At 41.0% G+C, this 8,277-nt stretch overlaps 1 long non-coding RNA gene across 1 annotated transcript in view; it reads right to left on the bottom strand.

Moving 5' to 3' along the window:
- Window positions 1–2,391: 2,391 nt before the first annotated feature.
- LOC107310830 overlaps window positions 2,392–8,277 on the bottom strand; it is a 63,947-nt gene continuing 58,061 nt past the window's right edge. Inside the window, exons 4-5 of the long non-coding RNA XR_001553746.2 lie at window positions 5,294–5,492; window positions 2,392–3,480 (exon numbers count right to left, since the gene is read on the bottom strand). This is a non-coding gene — a long non-coding RNA (uncharacterized LOC107310830). The remainder of the gene's footprint in view (window positions 3,481–5,293; window positions 5,493–8,277) is intronic.

Below are 8,277 nucleotides of genomic sequence, written 5' to 3'. Positions count from 1 at the left end.
ATTAAGGTTTATTGATGTCTCTGGGGGCCCTGACACAGTGTTTTGTTTGAATGAGCTTTAGTGATCAAAGCCTTTTAGAGAGCACACCCTAGCAACTGAATATTGCATCGTAAGATATATCAACTGATTTCTTGCTTAAGCCAAAGACTTACATGGTGTAGATTAATGGAAATCTATCTCACAAATAATTCTAAACACATTGCACATAAAATCCATAGGAAAGTCAGTGGGAAACAGCAACCTACAATTAATAAGCTTCCAAATTGCATACTTTGAAGTAAGTCTCTGTCTTTTGGTCTGCTTTCGTAACATCTTCATTCTGACAATGAACAAGAGGCCAGCTGTATTGCCATTACCATATTACCATCAGAGATCACATCCAAAACTCAACCTGGAAGAAATAACACAGAAAGAGGTTGACCCCAAGAGCTCTTTCCATGTTAGCAACACTGGAAGTCAGCAGAAAATCTGAGCAGCAGCTTGTTTTCCCTGCCTGCAATATGTATGGTCTGTGGGCATCTCTATGAGCTACCTGCACACATAAAGGTGTAGTTACCAGCTCCTCAGCCGGCCTTAACCTTGGTACAGATATTCCTTGAAGTTTACTGCATCAAGACCTATTTCTCCAGTATCGTTCCCTGCAAATATAGACTTTCACCTCTCCCATGCAAGTAATGTTTTACATTTACATATTTAGAGAAAAAGTTTTCAAAATGTGTAAGAAAAAAGATGGTTTGGTTCCCTTTTTTTTTTTCAAATAAATAAAAGGTATGAGATTGTGAGTTGTTCCTTCACTTCTGAAAAACCTTCCTTCAAGCCCTGAAGATAATTTGTTCTCCTCCACTATATTCCTTTTTAAACTTCTTTATGCAGTGTTCCAGAATATATCAAAAAACCATCTTTGATTCTAAAAGTACTCATCACTCCCTCTTGAATAACACTGGACCATTGGTATAGTTGCACTCCACATGAAGCAAAGCCCAATTAGAAGAATGTACCCATCAAGTACATCATCAGCCTGCTTAAAGGAGGGCACGTTGCTTCACAGAACGTTAGAAAAAACCTCAGAAGACTGAGCACTCCAAACATACTCACTTGCCACTGTTTTTGTAGGCTATCGCTGCTTGAAGCCACACGTTGGAAACTAGTTTCAGATAATAAATGTGATAATAGATGTGATTTTTTAAATATATATTTTTATAGAATGTAAAATAATTTTCAAACTTAAGCCAAAGATCATGCAGACAACAAGACAGCAAGTATGGCTCTCACACTGAAAAGGAATAACGCCTGCCTGCTTTCACAGCAATATGCCACCACACGTGTACATGGAGACAGTGCAGCCACATGAAGCAGCAGCATGAAACTGCAGATGAAGAAGCTTTTTCTCCCTCCTCCTTCTATTATACCTCATGTGGTGACATTGACTCAGCAGCAAGTGAGGCAGATTCATCCACAGAAACAGAACAGCTTTAAGTGCTTCCACTATAAACAACAGCAGAAAAAAAGACACAAAAACAAATGTCCCTAACAAACAGCACTGCCTATTAATATTCCTGCACTACTGTCAGGTTTCAGGGCTATCATTTTCTGTGCATTTTTTTTCCTGTTACTTTCATCTGCCAGAAACACCCACTGAGGGCAGACAGCTAACTTTTCTTTTGGCAGAGAAAAGCTCTACAGAACTTGAAGCCTACATTTCTCAAGAGTTCTGCTCAGCTGCTGTAAAATTTGATGAGTGAAAACACCATTTCTACATCCACACTTTTTTTGACAGTCATAGACGTTTTTTCTGACCCTCCTGTGCAGCGAAACACCACAGTCTTCTTCCAGCTTTAAATCAAACAGAGCCAAGAAAGAAACAAAATCTCTAACCTTATTGTGGTGGTACTATTGCTTTCATTACTATGATCTTTTATCCTTATTCCTTGCTAATATTAAATAGCAGCTATGATATAGGCCTGAATGAGACTGATCTTTATTCTTGTTTTCCAGAAACAGACAGATGCCATAGTTTGCCATTCCTCAATTCCTTACAAAGGGCAGAAGCAGGAACTTACTGAGTTCTGCCCAGCTTCTGCACAACCACTCATCTGCTTTTATTGGAAATCAAGTTGCACTCACTCTGCCTTCATCACTGAGATCTTTACTTGTCTCAGTGAAGCCAAGGCAAGAGCTACATGGACAATACAGATTACAAAAACGAATGCAGGATTGAGTAATGGCTGTGATACCAGCCTATCCCAGCTGTGCAGGTAGAGTCAACACTACACTGCTAGATGCATGATGACTGGATTGAGAAGAGACACTGCACAGTCCTTGCCAAGGGACAAGATAGAAAATAAAACATTTTCAAGTGCCCTGGGAATCAACAACGGAAAGACAAAAATATCCTAATATGAAAAAGTCACAGTTTAATAAATACTGTCATTTCAAGGTGGTGGATGCAAATTCACAGAACATCACGCTTTGTTTGCCCTGGTGCTCAGAGAATTATTCATTTAATGATATTTCCTGATGTGACTGTAATCTCACATTAGTTGATAATTTAGCCAACGTGTTCTTTGCGTTGACAATTTTATGAGATAAATTCAAATTATAAACAGCAAGCAGCAATTAAGACATCGGCAGTGAATTGTGTTTGATAGGTGGTCATTTTGAAGGACTGTCTCACTGATGTCTTTATTATTTTTCTCTCTCACCCACCTATACACAAACTTTCATTAACATTAGCTTCCTGCATGGTTTTCAAAATGCAGGCCTGGCAGCAGCAACATGAGTTTAGCAGTCCCTGTGCAGACTTCCAGCCATTACAAGAGCTCAAGTCTCACTTGTTCCCTGCTCTCTTTGAACACTGACAATGAATCACATCAACTTGTGCCAGATGCCAAAGCTGTTTTGTGCTGTCAATAAATATTCAGAGGAGACTTGCTTCAGATAAAGGCAGCCATTTATTTCAAACAATGATCTAAGCAGGGTTCAGACCTAGAGGTAAGAGGATATTGGACTAATTTACTGCATATCCTTCATCACGTCAATCCTGGGAACATGAAGTCATATTTTAGGAATGAGAATAAATATTTTTCCACTGGTCCTAATGCATGCCAGCCTCATCCTGGCATCTTTATAACTAGGAACAATTCACTGGCATTCATTAGAGTGCACATGCACAACAATTTCAGGACAACAATTTCTGTTCTATTATAATAGAATCAAACTCTCTCTTTCCTTTCTTGTAATGCTAGTTTATGTTCCAGGATTTAAATAAATTTTTTCTCTCATGCTGGACTATAGATGCTGGTCAACAGCCCTGGTTAATTCCCACAGCAGGGTATTTTGAAGTCTTTTCCTTCTTCATCTTCACATCAGATCATTTTAATTCCGGCAGAGACTGAGAGAAGCGATGCTGATTTCCCCAGATGGTTCTGCTTTCTTAGAACCCTGATGGAATGACAATTACAGCTGTGGAGATAGGCAAAACTGTGAAATAAATGATAGAAAAAACAATAACTAGATTTCACTGGCATGCACAAGCTAACTGAAGCGATCATATGATTCATTATTGGCCCCGTGCACAATGCTGCCAGGCATATCTTTCATTCTTCATCAGATTTCACTAGGCCTCTTCCAGACCTCTTTTCTATGAATTCAAAATGATTGGCAAATTCCTAAAGTAAGAAAAATGCTTTTCTTCCACACTTCTCCCCTGTGACAAATGGGGTGTTATCAGCAAGGGAAAATCCATTTACTGGATTATCGAAGATGCTACTTCTTGGTATTTCCTTCAGGAACATGTGAAATTCTTTCTAATTTTAAGACAGTTTTGCTGCACTACTGATAGGAGTGGGGTCCCTTGAACGATACCAGCAGCCAAATCCAAAACCAGAGCCAGCTGACTTACGGATAGGCTGTGGCTGTCTCACAGTCACTGACAGTACTGAATAAATATGGAAAGTATTTGTTTGAGCAGGATTGAAAGGCCTCAGAACAGCTCGTATATGCTCAGAAATAGGAAAATAAAAGCAAATCATGGCCATCGACAGATAAGAAGTACAATAGACTGTTGAAGTGGGAGGGAGTTGGGGAAATTGTCATTTATACTGAAGTATTTTAGTTTCCTGTGAAGTTGCTGATTCAACACCAAACTTGTAACAGCTCTTTTTATTTGTATATATCCTAGGATAATAATAGGTATGGCTAGTAATCAGCCCAGCAGCTATTCATGAGATCTTCTCTGATTATGCCTATTTCTTTCTAATACAAGACTTTCTATGAGGTGCCTATTAGCAGAACAGTTAACAGAAATCAGAGAGCAGGCTTGCTTTCATCCTACACCTTGATAATGGAGCACAAATTCAGCTAAACAGGGAGTGCCTATGGCAGCCAAGTTGCCAGTTAAACAGGCAAGTCAGCAGAGACTCAGCCTAGCAGACATCCATGTGTGAAGCATCTGCATAAAGCAGGGCTGTCTCATATCCCCTGCTGACTTTAGACTCTTAACTAGAATGCACTACAATTTATCCTACCCTCCAGCTGAGCTAATGGTGGAGCAGGCCACTCCTGGGATTGTTATTTTTCATTACTATTTTATAACGCCTGCTGGTGTTATTTTAGCAGCTGCTTGCATGAGGGAGTAACTAAAAGCCAGACCACCTCTGTGGCATCAGCACAAGCGTATGGAAGCTGCTGAACCACAACCTGTACCTCCAATTGACCACCCAAGGCGAGCAATAAGTCAGCCCTGGGAGCACAAGTGAAGGCAATTCTCCTGTGCAACTGGAAGGCGTGGAGCCTGGCCACACCTTAGACCCTATTTAAGAGCTGACTACCAGTAGGCTCTCTTTTGGAGATTGCTCCTTGTGGAGACTTTCAGTGAGCCTTGAATAAGGGTAAGATCCATCTATTCCTGTCTAACATAGCAACTTGTTTAGCCTAACTCTTCTGTGTTTCTTAATGATAACATTGGTATATTCACTGGTTACACAATGAGGCACGTGCACTGGGAACAGAGAACAAGGACAGAATGATGCTGCGTATCTGTGTCAGTGCTAGTATTACTGCAGGATGACATAGGTGCTAGTATCATGCAAGTTCTATAAATGCAGGAATCACCTTTTCATAAATTGGCTGAATAAACCTACAGTTACACTTGATTATTGAGTATCTTGGGTACCTGCAGCTCTAACTAAACTGCAATGGTAGAAGCTTCAGCTGAGAGGAGAACTACTAAGAGCTCCAGCAGAATAGCACAGGATAAAACCTGTCAGCAGGAGAAATACCAGCAAATCCTTACCATTTTTAAAGTGTAGTTTGTTCCCTTTTAGTAAAGGGTTCTTCAGTGTGAGGCCTGGGAGGCACTGGCTGAGGTAGCTGAGTCACTCAGAAGATCTCTCCAGTCCTGTGCTCCTACTCTACTCTGTGCATTCCAAACATCAGAACTGATCATGAGCAGGTGCCAAGTGGTATGATCACACTGTCCTTTTTGTGTTGGCCTACAGGAGAAGAAACGTGGAAACATTTGATAAGAAAATGATCAGTGAACAATTGTAGTAGCATGAATGACAGGGTTATATGCTGAACAGTTTCCTTGGCTGGGGGTATCTGCTTTCAGACACCTAATACACAGCACAATACCAAATTTACCTAAAGTTTTACAGAAGTTACAGGACTCCCACTTGGATTCTCTCATTTCCTTCAATAGCTTTCTCTTCCATTCTACCTCAGTGTCCAACTGCTGTGCACTACACCCAGCACTCCCCATCCTCTGCTGTTCTGCACTTAAATCCCTTCCCCACAACTCCTTCCCAGTCTCCCCATGGACACAGTTCAGTTGAAGAAAATCACCGTGGTGCAATTTGATACCAGCACAGAGTGGAGGAGATCTCTTCTGTTCTGCAAACTGTCCAGGGTCTCCAGAATCTCAGAGGGCTCTGGGAAATAAAACCGAGTCCTTTTCCAGCAATTCTGACAAAGGAATCTAAAAACTCTAGAGTCTGGCACCTACATCGCTGTTGTGGGGTATGTGGGAAACGGCTTTTCACTTTTCCTCATGTTAATCATCACAGACAACACAGTCAGAAACTCAAGGGATCTCCCAAGCAAGTTCCATGGTTTGAGATGTACTGTCTTTCCCTCAGGGAAGGAAAAACCCAAAATCTCTTATCTGTGAAATGATCTAATTGCCCCACAGTTGGTTTCTGTAAGTTAGCTCAAGTATATTTCTGCTAAACCTTTTTAGCTTTGTAAAGCAGCATCTTATTAAAATCCCCTTATTAAAGTTTCCTTTTATCTCATGAACATTCAGCTTGGGCTGGAAAGAAAACAGTAAAATCAGTATATTCTACCACCTCAATGAGTGGAGTCACCTGCAGAACAGTGAATTACTGTACTGGTAAAACACATTGTCACGGTTTGAACTAAAAATCCACCTGCGTCCGTGACAGGGGGCCGTCTAGGCCCCGAGGGGCCCTAGGCCGAAAGGAAAAAAATTAATTAGGAAAAGAAAACAGCGGCAACGATCTAAGGAGGCACACTTATTTACTAAATACTATATCGAATACAGGATAACACAATATAATACAATATAATTGAAATTGAGCTAACGAATCAAGCAAAATAGGAGAGAGAATGAGTCCCGTAACCGAGAGGCCTACTGGTGAATCTAGGCGAACGGCTGAAGGCTCCCACACACTCCCTGAACGCCAGAACTCGAAAGACGTCAGTCTGTTCTGCGACAGAGTTAATATAGAGTCCAGGTCCCGTGACCTATCGTGTTGTTCCCTGGAGATGTAGTCTTCTTCTGTAAGTTGCAGATTCAGTAAAATTATTCATGCTTAATATGATGTTATGATGTGGAATACTGATAGCAAAAATTACAAAAAAATTACAAAATTATTAAACCATGACATTCCACCCCTTATTCTACATCATTACATTATGTTTTACATACATACACACTCATATGTATAATTGTGAATAATCAGCAACCTTATTTTTCTCAACAATTTATATTTATTCCATACAAATCCCAAGTTGAGAACAAACTCTATAACCTAACCTACTATTTATTAATTTTGAGAAAATGGCAAAACTGCCAGAAAAAGGAAAACATGTCAGCGGTAGAGGGGAAAGGCAGCGCTAGTAGGGCGTCCCCCACATCAAGGTGCACTCATCCTTTCCAGCCACCACAGCAGATTTCCTTTTGACTTATACTTCTTTCCATGTGTGCTCTACACATGCATGGCCAGTGCAGGATATAGAGTCCAGATGGAAACTTGCTTACAGAATGCCTAATTAAGGTATATAGAGAAAAAGTGTTCCTTAACATTAATCCACTCTATCTTAAGTCCTATACGTAATTGAACTATTCTGTACCTAATTGAAATATTTTCTGAGACTCTACCTATATATTTACAGGAAAATCATTGCTGCACTCCCCCAACATCAAATTCCTTGTGGTACACATTGAACATTCCCATTTTGGTCCATCACCACTGTGCACCCAGGTCCCTGGGCAAAGACAGTACCCCGGAGAGGTTTGCCCTTCCAGACGCTGAAGGACCCAAACTGTTTTCCCAACACACTCTTTATGTGTACTACAGGAACCTTATCTCCCTCCACGGTACGTAGGGAGCTGGATTGGTTAGGACCATTACGATTACTAGATCCTCGAGTGTTGACCAACCAGGTGGCTTCTGCTAAATGTTCTCCCAATTTTTATACGTTCCGCCACCCATTGCTTTCAACATAGTTTTCAATAACCCATTGAATCGTTCAATCTTACCAGAAAGCTGGTGCATGATAGGGAATATGGTAAATCCACTCAATGCCATGATTTTTGGCCCAAGTGGTTACAAGGAATTTTTAAAATGGGTCCCATTATCTGATTCAATTCTTTCCGGAGTGCCATGCCGCCACAGGATTTGCTTTTCCAACCCTAATATGGTGTTTCGGGCGGTGCATGGGTACTGCGTTGTTTCGAGCCACCCAGTGGTTGCCTCCACCATGGTGAGTACATAACGCTTACCATTGCGAGATCGTGGCAAGGTGATATAATCAAACCTGCCATGCCTCTCCATATTTATACTTTTGCCATCGCCCTTCCCCCCAATAGGTTCATCCTCTTGGCTTGTTTTAATATGGCGCATGTTTCACAATCATGAATAACTTGAGCAATAGCGTCCATAGTTAAGTCCACCCCTCGGTCTCTCTGCCACTTATATGTTGCATCCCTTCCTTGATGACCTGAAGTCTCATGGCCCACCGAGCTAGGAATAA

This window comes from Coturnix japonica, chromosome 3 (genome assembly GCF_001577835.2).
Source record: "Coturnix japonica isolate 7356 chromosome 3, Coturnix japonica 2.1, whole genome shotgun sequence".
NCBI lineage: Eukaryota > Metazoa > Chordata > Aves > Galliformes > Phasianidae > Coturnix > Coturnix japonica.
This window is presented reverse-complemented; position numbering and strand designations above follow the sequence as displayed.